This window comes from Haemaphysalis longicornis, unplaced genomic scaffold (assembly GCF_048455015.1).
Source record: "Haemaphysalis longicornis isolate Haplotype H1 unplaced genomic scaffold, Haemaphysalis longicornis Haplotype H1 scaffold_9, whole genome shotgun sequence".
NCBI lineage: Eukaryota > Metazoa > Arthropoda > Arachnida > Ixodida > Ixodidae > Haemaphysalis > Haemaphysalis longicornis.
The window spans coordinates 82,012,174-82,027,110 of NW_027526460.1; the positions used below are offsets into that span (position 1 = coordinate 82,012,174).

The window sequence follows — 14,937 nt, forward strand, 5'->3', positions numbered from 1 at the left end:
CGTTGGGTGACTCCTTCGTTTGTAGACAAATGATTTCAGGCATTTGTATTATTTTTTGCAAGCACAAAATGACATTTATGTACCCAAAGCACCATTTACACATGATTGACTTCGAGGTTTATGGCATGAGGAATTTTAGATTCTTTTACAGCGATGTTTTGAAATATCACCTAGTATAAAATAGCCTGGAGAAAACTACCGCAAAAATGTTTGCATTGTTTTTCTAAGCACTTCCGTGGTATTTCATGAAAGGAGTCACACATCATAAATGCGCACAGGTGACCATAGCTATTCAAAAAAAATTGCACCATCTTCCCGTGGGCAACCCTGATGAGGATGCGAAGCACCGTGGCGGTTCCGTGTAGTTCCATTGTGTTGCCGTTATGTTGGGTGATCAGGTTTTTACTAGCGTCAGAGGGAATTCCGCGTCCGGGTCCACACCGGTGGCAAAGGCAGGCAAGTGCTGTTGTGTTTCGGTGAGTAGGCGGTGGTTCTCGAGGCGCCGAAACTCGTCCATCATGTTCTTGTGGATGTTGTCTCTGTGGTAGAATCGGTAGTGTCCGTCAGCTTTGGTGAGGTAAAGGTTGTTGACATTGGTGCACCGGCTGAGAGCAATGTACACGCCCTCCTTTTCGCAGCTTTGCCTTCTCGTTCTTCTTCTTGGGCGGTTCCCCTACGAGAAGATGACGACGGTGGTTGAACGCGAACCTATCTGGTGATGGATTCTTTGGTTGGCCAATCCCTAGGGGCATCCTGCCACAATCAGCATCAGAGGCGCTGCGGACGGGTCTGGTTGAGCTGCAAGGCGCGTGGCGCTTCCCTCCACAGCTTTCCCACGGCAAATTCAGCATCCCCCCCTAAGTTTTCAGTTCGTCGTTTCCGTTGACGTTCAGCTTCGGGTGCCTTCGTTGTATCAGTAGCTTCTTGACGTAGTTTGAATGAGTCAAGGACATAATGCGCGTTCGTAGCACTTGCTCCTGTGCCGGATTTGTAGCGTAGTGGGAAGAGCACCGCGTATCTCTCGTTGCGGCCAGAGAGTCGTGGGATCGAAACCGGGTGCCGCTATTTCTTTTTTTATAGTGTAGTATCGCGGAGCTGTGGGTGTAAGGAGGAGAGTTGCGCATGCGCAGTGAGCTTGTGGACGGCGCCGCCATCAACGACGGAGAACCAGGCGAGCCTAAGAAATGCTCCGCATTTAAAACTTTTCATCCTACTTGGGCACCTGAAACGCGCTCTGAAGAGGTTGAAATATGTTATTTTATATTGTCACGGTACACCTAGACAGCCAATGCCCCATCATAGCTCATGAGAGAAGACGACGAGGACGACGAAGAAGTGGCTGGCTCGCAGCGCGCGCTGTTATGGCCGCATTCCGAATTCTGTAAATAAATTTTTGCTCATCGTTCAACCATCGTTCGAGTCATTGGCTCTGCCGCCACGTTACATTTGGTGGACGTACGGGGTAGTCATCCCCGTCCTGGGCCCAGCTTCGCACCTCATCGGCATCGCTGTAATCATCGAGGGTGCGGGAACCGCGTCGGACAGCCTCAGCCCCACCGCTACAAGAACTCGACGACGTCCCCCCGCCCCGTGTCCTCAGCCCGTGACGAGCCGATCCGACAACGACGTTTGACTTGACGACGACGACGACGTGTCCCCAGCCCTGTGGTCCGACGTGGTACCAAGCCCTCACCGGTTCGTCATTCCTCTGTGGGAGAGTCGCTGCTGTGCGCCGGAGCTCACCAAACCCATCCCTTACATGCCTGGTGGCAAGAGCTTCACTGTATATTCTCATCACATCGTTCACCTTCACCGAGCTCATCTTGCTACTGCGGCCTCAACCGGGACGGTCGCCTTCAAGGAAAGGGGCATTTTACGCCATCAAAGACGATGAAGACAGCAGCCGCATGTTGCGTCACGAACAAGCATCTGTGACGACGACGGAGCTTCGTGGGGCATGCTGCCTGGCATGCCTGGTTCTCACATTGCTCATCTGTGTCCGTATCGTCACCGCGCTGCAGCTTCGACCGGGTCAGTCGCCCTCGACCGGGGGGGTAATGTCACGGTACACGTATGCGGCCAATGCCCCATCATGGCTCATCAGAGAAGACGACGAGGACGACGAAGTGGCTGGCTCGCAGCGCGCGCTGTTATGGCCGCATTCCAAATTCTGTAAATAGATTTTTGCTCATCGTTCAACCATCGTTCGAGTCATTGGCTCTACCGCCACGTTTCAATATTTCAACTTTTGAAATATAATTTTCACATGTACTGTTGCCTCTGCTGCATCAATTCTCAGGCAGTGGCAGACACGTTGGGTTTGACAGAATGACAGTAGTGCATGGAACTCTAGGTAAGCCCCTTACATGCCAGGCATTTTATGCCTCACTATGAAATATATTCTTCCAGTGACCTATATTAGGTGTCCCCATTCCAAGTTGTATATCACTGTAGCCCAATGTCCCTCTTCCCTCAATTCATTCTCAATTATTTTTCGCCAATTACTAAGCCCCCAGATGTGTTTGGGGGAGGGGTACAACAACTTTTGTTATGCCAACTGTTTTAATACTCAGCACTGTCGACGCCTAGGTTTGAGCAATGCAGTAAGCTCTCCTTATGTGTCAATATCAAAACTCAAACAAAAATAATTTACGATTACCATACTGCATGATCAGAAATTTGTGCGCCGTGCGTACTACAGCTTTGTCTCTCAAGGCACATAGCTGCTTTGCCTCAGGAAGTCATCGCGTTATAACCGAACGCACTGCGGCGCGCGTAACGTTATCTCGCAGCGCATCGGGGCCGCCGAGCATATTTTTGTAAATTGTGTATGAGCCTCCCGCGATAATGTGCCGTGGTTCGGGTGACCAGAGCCACGAGAATGACAGCAAAAGACGCAAAAGACTGATGGACTTGCACAACGCACCATGTGCTGGTCTTCTGTGCTTATTGTGAGTTTGAAAAAAACTAGACGCATGCTTTCATGGATGCCTGGTTTTGCATTACTTTTCTCGGGCGGTGTCACACACATGTCTGGCGCAGGGGCTTGGCATACTGCCCTCTCCCTCACACTTTCGCAGGAGCGACGCGCGTGGCCTCGGCAAACCACCCTCTCCCTCACAATTCCGCGACCGTCTCCACGACCGTTTTCTTCCTGCCTTGAGTCTTCCCACCGTTCGCTAGGTTCCGTGGCCGCTGCCAAACCACACTACTTGCCATAAACGTGTAGTTCACTGAAATAATATTTTGTGATAATTGAGTGTAAAGTGATAAGTGCCAATTGCCCACACATTTTTCAACGCCAAGTTGGTTCTTAAATTCCAACCAGTTTGGAAGTTTTTTTTTAAGATTGCTCTTCGCTTTACGAGCTGTAACCTTCCTTGAAGGACGCTTTGTCAGCTGCCGTTCTACTCCAGTCTGCACGATTTCTCAGGACTTTAAAAATGTTCAGCACGGATCGCTACATATTCCTTCCAGCTGTACTTTACTAATGCGTCCGAAGGCGCATGCCAGCATCACGTTTACTTTCATAGGGCGAAAATTTGTTTTACACGTTAATCTGTGTTTTATGTGATGCCTTTCACAATGCACCATATACACCATCACAACACCTGCCCTGTATGAAGGAGGAGGAGAAGGAATAAACTTTATTTCAATATTAGTTTTTGTAGTAGTGGCAATGGGGGGTCTTCTCAGTCCAGAAGTCCCTGGGCGGTCGCTGCCAGGCGGGCCCTTTCAACCATCCGAAGCTGATCGCCGGGGTCCGGGCTGGCTAGCATGCCTTCCCACTGGTCATGGTTGGGGGAGGGAGTAGGGGGGAGGGATGGTGTGTGGGAGCACGCCCAAATCATATGATACAGTGTGCAGGGTTGGGGACAGTACTTGCAGGTGGCGGAGTAGGTGGTGGGATGAATGGCGTGAAGGAGGGTGCCGTGCGGGTAGGTGTTGGTTTGAAGGCTACGGTACGTGGTGGCTTCTTCCTTAGTCAACTTGTCGTGGGGTGGGGGCAAGGTGCGGCGTTCGAGGCGGTAATGTTCGAGGATGTCGTTGAATTTTTGAGGCACAGAATGGTGGACTTCCGACGCTGATGCTGGAGTGTTGGAGGGGAACGCCCGATATATATGCTCGCGGGCGGCAGCATGAGCCGCCTCATTCCCCTCCAGAGACTCATGTCCCTGGGTCCAGAGAATGTAGAGGTAAGGAGGGTTTGGGATGGACTGTAGGATGCGGAGGGCTAAGGGAGCTATGTGACCGGTGGCGTAATGGCGACAGGCAGCTTGCGAATCTGTGACGATGGTGATAATGTCTTGAGATGTAGTGGCTGCGAGGGCTATTGCGATTTCTTCTGCAGTTGTGAAGTCGTTGCCAATTACTGTTGCGGAAGCCAATTCAATTCCTCGGTGGTCTACTGTTGAAATTGCGAAGGCTGGTTTATCGGCATATTTGGCGGCGTCAACGTAGCGGGTTTCTCGTGGCTTGGCTTGAAGCATCTTGCGAAGCATTCGAATCCGGGCTTGTCGGCGACTCTGGTTATGAATGGGGTGCATATTCTTGGGTATTGGGGCGACGGAGATGCAATCGAATCCGGGCTTGTCGGCGACCCTAGTTATGAATGGGGTGCATATTCTTGGGTATTGGGGCGACAGAGATGCTATCGCGTAGTTCCAGAGGGATGCGTTGGCGGGGGTGATGGGTTGCAGGTAGTGGGTAGCCGATGCGACGGAGGAGGTGACAGCCAGTGTGTGAAAGGTTGAGCCATTCGATCTGGTTGACATGATGTGCCTCTCGAAGTTCGTCCCAGGTGTTATGAAGTCCCATCTGTAGTAATTTGGCAGTGGAAGTTGTCGGTGGTAGCCATAGTGCTAATTTATAGGCTTGCCGGATGATTATATCGAGTTTTTGTATTTCACTATTTTTGAGAGCCAAATATGGAGTTCCGTATGTGATGCGGCTAATTAGGAGGGCTTGAATTAGGCGCACGAGGTCATTTTCTTTCAGTCCTTGTCGACGATTAGGAATGCGTTTGATGAGGTGCGTGATTTGCAGTAGCGTTCCGTGTAATTTATGAATAGTAGAAATGCCTGCGCCGTCTGATTGGATAGTAAGTCCCAGAACACAAATTGAAGGGGTGGTTAGGATGGGAGCGCCACGTAGGCTTAATTGTGGGTCTGGGAGGGGTTGTCGTTTACGGCCTTGCGTGCGTTTTTGGAGGACGAGAAGGGCAGATTTTGCTGGTGCACAATTGAGGCCGCAGGCTGTAAGGTAGTTGTCGGTGGTGTTAATGGCTTCTTGGAGGTCGTCTTGCTGTTCCCCAATCGAACCCCCTGTGGTCCAAATAGTCAGATCGTATGCATAAAGTGCGTGTTGTATGTGTGGAATTTGTTGTAGAAGTGGCGGAAGTTGTAGCAGGGCAAGATTAAAGAGGAGTGGCGAAATGACTGACCCCTGGGGTGTACCACGCGGTCGGGCACGAAAGGAGACTGATCGGATGGGGCCGAGGTTGAGGTTGGCGGTGCGATCGGTAAGAAAATTTTGTATGTAATTGTATGTACGTGTGCCGTAGTTAGTTAATTGGAGTCCTTCGAGTATAGCCTGATGTGATACATTGTCAAAGGCGCCTTTAATGTCGAGAGCTAGGATAGCGCGTTTGGTTTGTGAGCTCAGCGGTGTAAGGACTTCGTCTTTTAGCTGTAACAGGACGTCTTGCGAGGATAGGTGTGCGCGGAAGCCAAACATGGTATGAGGAAGTAAGCTGTTTTCTTCGAGGTACGCTGTGACCCGATTATTAACTTGGTGTTCATATAACTTGCCTACACAAGATGTTAAAGATATAGGACGAAGATTTTCTAGGGTGACTGGCTTCCCGGGCTTCAGTGTGAGCGTGATTTCGGCATGTTTCCATTGCGGGGGCAGATAGTTGGTTGTATGAAAAAAAAACGTTTTGCGTGGTACGTTGCCCGCAGTTACAGCGGTATATTTACGCTTCATGTTACAGTCGTAGGCCACACCAGCTGTCACTTTGTGGCCAATGTTCAGAAGAACACATAGAATTAATGGGGGATGCTTAAAAATATCTTATAATGGGAAGGCGGAAGCCTATATGGACCGTTTGTTGGTGGCCGTGCCTGTCACTACTTGACCGAGCTGCGGGCCCACTTGGGCCCTGAAGTTTTCGTGTGTGGAGATTTCGACGCCCACAACACACCGTCACGCAGCCCACGCACCATCCACACGGGACGAGAGCTGCTGGATGCGACCAAAGCCTGCGCTCTGCTCGTGGCCAACACAGGCAGTCCTACTTCAACCACTCTGGTTCCTCGGCCACAGTTCAGCTGTCCAATATTGATTGTTACGCTGGTGTCCCAACCGTGTGCCTACACCTCGGAAACCACCACCAGCACCTGTGAGTTGAACCCCTATCCCATCCTAGTCACCCCCAGGAGTGACCCCAAGCAAGCAGACACAAGTAGCTACGCCGTTATAAGCTGTAACTACCGCAATGAGATTGCAAAGTGTCTGCAGGACCCAAAGCCTGATTTCCTGACAGCTGTCGTGCCTAGCGCCAACATGGCCGCGGTACACGGGAGCGAGTCCTCTGCACTGCACTACTGGACCTGGATCTCCTGAAACTCCGGGCCAGATGCAACCCGCTGCAATGCCAGGCCATCGGAACAGCCGTCCGGAAGACTGGATGGCGTACCAGGCAGGTGGATGCGCAGTGCAGGAGAAGAGCTAAGCAGCAGCGGAGGCAGAGCCGGGAGTCGTTCTGCTCTTCAATGGACAAGTGTTCGAGCCCGGCCAAAGCATGCAGAGTCTTCCGGACTTTGATCCAGCCTGCCTTCACCAACTGGCCCCCTGTTCTGGCCTCCGGCATTCCCCTGGGATTAACCGACGAGGCCTTGGCAGATTGGCTAGACCACGAGTACACCTAGTTTCACCTGCCACTGCGGCCCAGCTGCACATGTTGCCGGCGGCCCCCGAGGAACGGCAAGTGGTGGCCATCAGCAGTGGACACGTCACACTCCGGAAGCTGTGGGCCCCAATGGATCGGTGCCCCAAAAGGCTGATCGCCCCTGGCGTATACGGATGACATACCAGATGCTCTGTAAGTGGGGCGTCATCCAGCTGGAGCCGCTCTTGTAGCTTCTGAACCGGGTGTGTAGGGAGGGCAGCCTTCCACCTTCTTGGCGGGCGGCACTGGTCAGGCCGATGCTTAAGGACGGTAAGCTGCCCACCGAGCCTGTCACCTACCGGCCGGTTTCCCTGGCGTTCGCAGCGGGGAAGCTGATGAAAAACACGCTCCTAGCCCACCTCCAGTGGATTTCTGATCGACGGGTTGTCTTTCAGGTGCAGCAAAGCGGCTTCAGGCACCACTGCTTCCCGGCTGACTCCTTGGGGGGTGTGGTGTCCATGCTGGAAAAGGCCTTCCACGACAAAGTGTTGGCCTTCTTGCTCCGGCTGGACATGAAGTCGGCATTCGACACCGTCCCCTACACGGCCATCCTAGATGCCCCGGACAGCATGGGCGTTCTGGAGCACCTCCGCAGTACAGGGACGGCGTTTCTGGCCAACCGCACCATTTCAGTGAAGGTGGTCAAAGATTGTCGGCCGAACATCCAGAATCCCAAGGAACGTCAGCTCTCGGGTTCCCCTTGGGAGTATGCTCAGTCGATTTCTCTTTACTTCAACCTCCTGCTGGCTTGATTCCCGGACTGCACCCCAGCTAGACTGAGTTTCCAGTGGGGATGGCAGTCTATGCCAAAGACATCACCATCTGGTCACGTGGACCAATGAGCCTACTCCCCAAGGTGAAAGCTGGCCCCCAGGGGTGCTGTGGGCATTTGCGGCATTCCTCAAAAGCCGCAGCCTGCAACTGTACGAGCCGAAAACGCAGGCCTCGGTGTTCCACCCGAGGGGCTACAGGGAACGCAAAACAAAAAGCCTGCCTGCCTTGAACGGCCAGTCCCTTTCATCGTGCACCAGCGCCAAGTATATGTGGCTCCTGGTCAACTCCCACTTGTCCTGGCTACCTGCGGTGAAGTAGCTGTTGCAAGGCGCTACAAGGGTCCGCCAGGGCGTGCGAAGGTTGCTGGTGCGTCGCCAGGGCTGCACACACACCGTGGCCCTGCGGGTGTTTTATGGGATGGCGTCGTCCGCCGTCCTGTAAGTTTTACCTTTGCTGCAACTCAAGCCGCGTCGCTGGGAGGAGTAGCGGTGATCAGCGCTGGGCCGTGCGCCTTTGCCTGGGCCTTACGAGGACATTTTAGGTGGGTGCGACGTACACCCAGGCAGGTTCTTGACCTATCCCGATGCGGGCCCTAGTGGCGGTGCTCCTCCGTATCTAGCCCATGAATGGCATTGCGGATGGCGCAGCCCTAATCAAGCTTTAGCGCAGCGGACCCAACTCCCGAATGGACACGCTGCTGAGTACGTCCGAGCGCCACATCGCATTGCCGCAGCCGCCCCACCTGGGGCCACCAACCCCAGGCATGGGGCAGGCTCTAGGTATTGGCACTACATTGCCGGGGATCCGCAGCAAGAGGTCAACTCCACCCCAGGCCATGCAAGTAGAGGTGGCCGCCTTGCTGCCGAACAACTCGGCCGGACTTCTGCAGGTGTACACGGATGGCTGCATGCAACAGTCGATGTGCAGAGCCAGAGCCACTTGCGCCCTGGAATCCGGCAGCAGCCATATGTGCAACCCGCCCTTCCGGGCCTCATCCACCCTCGCATAGCTGGCTGGACTCCACTTGGCCTCGGATCTTATTCCAGAGCAGGGCACCCAGGTTCGAGTGGCCGTCATCCTGACTTCTTCCCGGTCTGCCCTCGTCCGTCTGCGCACCGCCGACCAGCCAGCCAGCTCCAGCCACTGTGTAGAGAGGTCGCTGGCAGCCACGCTCTATGCACTGGAGGGCCAGGGGTGTCCACTGTGACTTCACTGGCTGCCATTAGAGTGGGAGTCATGAGGATACGAGGTTGCAGACGCCCTGGACATGGGTGCTGCTCACCAGGCCAGGGTGCCAGCCTCACGGGATGTGGTGTAATTCTACGCTGAAAGGACAATCCTTGTCCGAGTGGTAGAGGCCATGCATCCAGATGCCTGACTAGTCAGTGGCCACGCCCCGCGGGTGCTTCACGGACGCACCAACGAAGAGGCCCGGTCGGTGCCGCTGCGCCTGCAGCTTAACTGCTGCAACGTGGGAGTCCGCCTACACCAACAGGGTCGCAAGGAGTTGCCCACCTGCGCGAACTTCCCAAATCCCGATATGCTCGAACACATACTGTGCTCTTGCCACCAGCATGACCCCGCGAGGCAGGAATTCATTGCCGCAGTCCAGCGACACGGTTGGCCAAGCCACCAGCTGGAAGACTTCCTCTTCCCCACACGACTGGACGCCACCCGACAAAAGTTCTTCCAGCACGTACTCAACTTCCTGGTCGTAACATGACTAGCGCAGTGTTTGTAGCTGTGGAGCCTTCGAAGACACGATCCCGACATAGACTGCCCCTCACTGTCCTTTCTATCCCCTAGTTCTTCCCACTCTTCCTATTCTTTGAACCCTCCTCCCATTCCCTGGACTGCGCGGTATGACGGTGAACTTCCCGTTGACTTCAAAAATATCCGCAGTTATTTTCTCCTTCATCCTTTCTTAAATCTCCACCACATACCTTGGACCGCACACTTCGAAGCTGACTTGCACTCGCTCAGATTTTCAAGGACCTTCCTGTTCGCTTCCGTCGAAATTTCCACCTCTCAAGGTGGCTCGTAATGCAGGGGCGTAGTGGGCCTCCCTCTTTTGGCGGTGTTCTTTTCTTTTCCTCCTGCGCGCTGCATCACTCTTTCTGAAAGACCTCTGCGGCGCTCTTCCCGCACGACTGTTTTCCTTTCGCGGCGTGCGATCGGCGGCTCACGCTCCGGTGTTTTCTTCCTCACGATTCGCCGTACCTGACTAAGCACGTGCTTTATATATTGCGACCTGTGTACTCCAGTTACTACAAATGTTATATTTGTAACAAACATTTACAGATGTCTTGATGAGGGACTTTGAAGATGTCTGCTTCTACAGGAGAAACTGAGAATGTCATCACACGAGATCGTGTTCCGCAACTGTTAGCTCCATAGTCATATCGGTACATAAAATGGGAAGGAAATCTTGGTGGCCATCCACGTGCCCGAGAAAGCAGTTCGAGGCCGGGCAGGATGGCGCTGCAATTTTCTTACTTTTTTCATATCGAGGTTTTTCCTTTACACCCACAATATTTCCTAATAGCGAAGAGTCGTATGAAGCGGGAGGGAGGTGTATAACTGCCGAATGACTCGCTCTTGATGTGTGTGCCACTGACTCGTTTTGTTGTATCAGTGCATTTCTTACTACACGTTTTCAAATACGGGTGCGCCGCCTTCTTCGGTTGAACAAAGGTAGTGGAAACTGTAAGCTTGCTACACCGTGGGTCTTGCTCTTTCTGTACTCTACAATTTCGTGCGTCCCAGCCATCGCAAACAATATAGTGGTACGTCACCGTGCGAGTACATAGATGGAGGATACATAAGGGTCTCCTCACTCGTGAGTATTGCAATAGAGCACTTGAGCGTGGTAACGTAATTGTAATTGTGAGGGAATTTACAGGCGGAATAAAGCATATAGTGGAAAACGAAAATGAATTTGGCATGTTTTTCAATAACCGGGAACATAGATAAACACTATTTCTTTGGGGCTGGTGCCCCCGCAACAATAAAAGGAAATGACCGAAAGAAAAATAACTAAGACTGCACGGTTTCGAGAAAGGTAATAGTGTAGCACTATTTTCATCCGCCCCATCACGCGAAAATGCAGGTCAATGTAAAGTTTGGGAGCAAGATTATCTTTGGATTCTCCCTTGATGTAGGTGGTCATAAAGAATTATGTGTTAGTAATATTGCGTGATATTTGGTTACCCTTTCTTGAAGATCAAGCTGTGTTTTCTTCACAGCTAGAACTAGTGCCGCAATTTAGGAAACACATTTTTTAAAACTCCTGACTGCTACTCGCCTCTTAATTAGTAGTGGCAAATCGCCCTTTCAAGCGTTACGAAAATCGATATTTAAGACAATGGTCGGGGGGTAATAAAGTGCTTATATACCCCCTCGATTCGCCCCTGGATATAAACATTCTTGCCTGGGCGTGCTACACACCCAAATAGTAAAGTCTCTCAACGCAGGAGTAGGTATCCCATCTGTGTATGCAAGATTTATGGTTCTGCTTTAAGTGCCCTGTTTCAGCTTGCCTGCAACATCCTCGATCTCCCATATCAGCAGCGAACAATATTATTTCGACGAATGGAAATTTTGAGTGTAAGCTTTCAGTCAAAAGTTTGGTCTGCTGTAAAATCACGTAAATTTTTCATTTCCCCAATGACACATAGCAGAGCAAAATAAATCAGCATTCATGAGTCATATAATATGCGAATTGCTTTCCTTCGAATTTGTTGTCTTCGGAATATTAACTGCTCCTTCCAGGCATTACGGTGAACCTTAACCACACGATTGCCTGACGGTGTATGTGTAACGGTTCATACATTCCCGCTTGAAGAAACCATATAAACCACTTTGACGAACGATCGTTTCTGCAATTATTTAAGGAATTTTTAAGGAATAGAGAGTGATTTATGGACGAATAGACCAGAAAGCTCCACTGCATGGATATTTAAATCATCGCTCGAGTATTGTGATCTACAAACACCCTTAAAATAATCATGAACAATGTATATTAAATTTACTTTAGGTCTTTCTGTTTGAGCGTCGTTCTGAGACGACGTTGCTGAGTTGTCATACATGTCAAAACTATGCCCAGTGCGCATGCGCCCAAAGAACTTTGGAAGTATCTCATGGCACCATTGTCTACAGTGTGTTAAACGCATGCAATGCAGACATAAGACAATATCCCATTAGTACGTGCCAAACCGGGGTACTTTCCCATTACGGCCGCTTGTTAATCCTGCTGCGGATTCTTATTCATGCATTCTGCCTAGAATTCCGTCTGGTTCTTCATTGCTGCCTCTCTACCTTTCACCCCCTAAAGACTTTCGAGTTTTTTCTGTTTCTTGACCTTTCCGAGCACTTCATACTTTAATTTTTTTAAATCAAACGGGCATCCTCAAAAGAAAGCTGTATCTTGAGCTTAGAATTTGCGAGAAAGTTCCTGCCAAATGAACGCAAGTGTTTTATGCACCGGGTAAACTGTTCAATCTTGTAGAAGACTTGACTGAGTGATGCGTTCCTGGTATATTGGGCGCAGAACGTTCTTGATGGCTTTATAAGGCTGTGCTCTTACGGATTCGCATTACACCTATAGAAGAATGACTTCGACATTCAGAAGAAAATAAATACATAGCTCTAGGGCCGATATTTATTAAAGGCCATGTCTCACAGACATGCAGAAGATTGACGTGATGTGGAACCACTATGTTTGTTTCTCTGTGCGAGGCAAATATTTTGAAATAACATGTCGGCTCTTCCACAGAACTAAGCCCATGTCTAAAAATATCTATAGACAAGAGAACCAGAGCAAGGTACTCTCCTACCTGACCTTTAAAATAAGATATATACGAGGTGTTGTTTTGGAAGTGTTGTTTCAGCACCTTTACTCGCAAGTATGTGGACTGCGCTATTTGCCGGGGTTTTTGGAGCTGTGGTGGTCAGTACCGAGTATACACCAACTCCGACAGATCTATTCCAAGTAAGGAGTCATTGCGGCGCTTTCAAATCTTGATGTTCATATATTCACTGAGTTAGCTTTTATATGAGGACACGCATTTCCAAACTGAAGCCCGACCATGCGGTTTGTGGTGTAAGTGTAATAAATTAGAGATTAGAAGTGCATTGTGTTTCCAATCACTGGACCTACTTTGTATTTCACTACACTCAGAAACATTTGCAAGTTTCTGTAGAAATCGCTTGCCGGAAAGATTTTTGTACCCTCGAATATGCATGACCTTGGTCTTTGGAGTAGTCTTTGCCTGCCAAAACATGAGTTTTATATTTTAAAGTAAACCTTCTTCCTCTGGCAGCCAACGGTATCGTCGTGGCGTGCGCGACAAGAAATGCCCAAACAGGCTAAAAAAACTACTTGCACCGCAGGGGATCGACCATGGGCCCCAAGACAAGCGGAGCGAAAGCCCATCGTCTGAGCGACGAAGCTACGTCCGCACTTTGCATTGTTTTGTTTCCCAAATGATATTTATTGCACTAAACATCAATGTAGGAAGGGATATTTACAACCCATATTTCAATTATGTAGACATACAAATCAGTTGATTACAAGCTGAAAAACTACACTAAACACAGTGAACAATTATGTGCTCATAGTTAAAAACGGGGGCAACATTGAACAACTAACAAGGAGGAGATACCATCAGGGCGAGAATCATTTTGATCATAGACTACTTTAATATTAGTGATCATATCTCAGAGGTGTGCTCTAGAAGAAACCATAGGCACACCGTGCCTATCCAGCATCTGCATTTACTTAAATTATCCATAGTAATTAGGAAAAACAATAATGGCACATCACCATCTGTGGGGGATACAAGATACCGTGTACAATGCGGGGTAAATTCAAAGTCCTTAAGGGGAACTGAGACAAAAATTTTGCATCTTGGTTTTCTTATAGCAATAAGTAGCTAAAACCTACTGATCACGAGTAGAAACCCCATTTGCTTCAGGGTGAAACGGTTGTTTAATTGGAGACGTTTTTATTTCGGCTAGTCGTAGTTTCTGTTTTAGCGGATAATCGAAACGTGAAATTTTGTATAAACAAAGATATCCACGTCACCGTCCGACGGATATCACAGAGCAGAGTGCGTAGCACTGCCAAATCTGCGTTGCCGGAAGTTTCTGCGAATGCCCCACGTACTGATCTCCTGTCCCCCTTAATTAAAAAGTGACCCTGGATGCGACGCAGGCGCTGCGAGGGCAGATTGCTGCTGCGGATAGAGCTCGAGAAAGTGGGTGGGGAGACGCGCACTGGGAGCAGCCGGCCAGTCTGCCTACAGGTGCACCTACGGATGCGCTCGGCTTAACACGGCGCCGGATATTCGATAGCCACTCTCGTAAGCAGTACAGATCGAATATACACCCCCATCGCATCATTAACTCGTTTCTCATATGTGCTGCCATGTTGGGACTGGGGTCCAATTTCGTGCAGCGGAAACAAGCTATCGCTCGAACTACCTGCGCCGGTTTGCGCCACTTCGCGGCCGTGGCCGCCGCCTACGCAGTGACCGTGCGGCTAGCTGAGTGCACTTTTCGTGTCCCCTGTGCGCTCTCACGTCCAGTGTAAGGAAGCGCAATAAAAACAGAGTGTCAGCAATTGCTGTAGAAATAAAGTCGCGGCAAGCTACCCGATGAGCCAACGAAATTACCGCGCTTCCGCCGCCAGCGATTGCATCATTCGTTGCTCGAGGGCACTAGCTAAGACCTCCAATTGCAGCGGTCAGCCGACAAAAAATGCCAGCAGTACGTTATCGGCCAACACAACTTCGTGACGCGTGTGGATGTTAATAATTTACTGAAAACCTTAAAAACGTCGATAGTGCGAAGTCCTCCGCTGGCTGCTCGGTTGTGTTTTCCACACTTTTATATTGATTTTAAATGTGTTCTAGGCAGTATTTCCAGCTTATATTGTGAGGATGATGTATGTGTGTTCACATTATTCTCTCTCCGATGTTACATCACGTTCGAAATTCTTTGTCAGTACCCCTTTAGGAGTTCTTTGGACACATCCCAAAATAGTATGGCATCCTAACAATTTATGAAGCAGTGCTCAATATTTCCCGGTACATCGCACAGGAGACAGCTACTGTGTGAATCTTTGTGCCTTATAACACTAGTCGGGCTGAAAAAACCGTAAAACCAATGGGCAAGAATATACACCTAACCTCACGGCGGAAGTTTAATAG

General features: G+C 50.2%; 1 long non-coding RNA gene across 1 annotated transcript in view; it reads left to right on the forward strand.

Annotated features, from left to right (window-relative positions):
- Window positions 1-12,614: 12,614 nt before the first annotated feature.
- Window positions 12,615-14,937, forward strand: part of LOC144152159 (uncharacterized) — a 58,839-nt gene continuing 56,516 nt past the window's right edge. The window contains exon 1 of the long non-coding RNA XR_013319077.1: window positions 12,615-12,716. This is a non-coding gene — a long non-coding RNA (uncharacterized LOC144152159). The remainder of the gene's footprint in view (window positions 12,717-14,937) is intronic.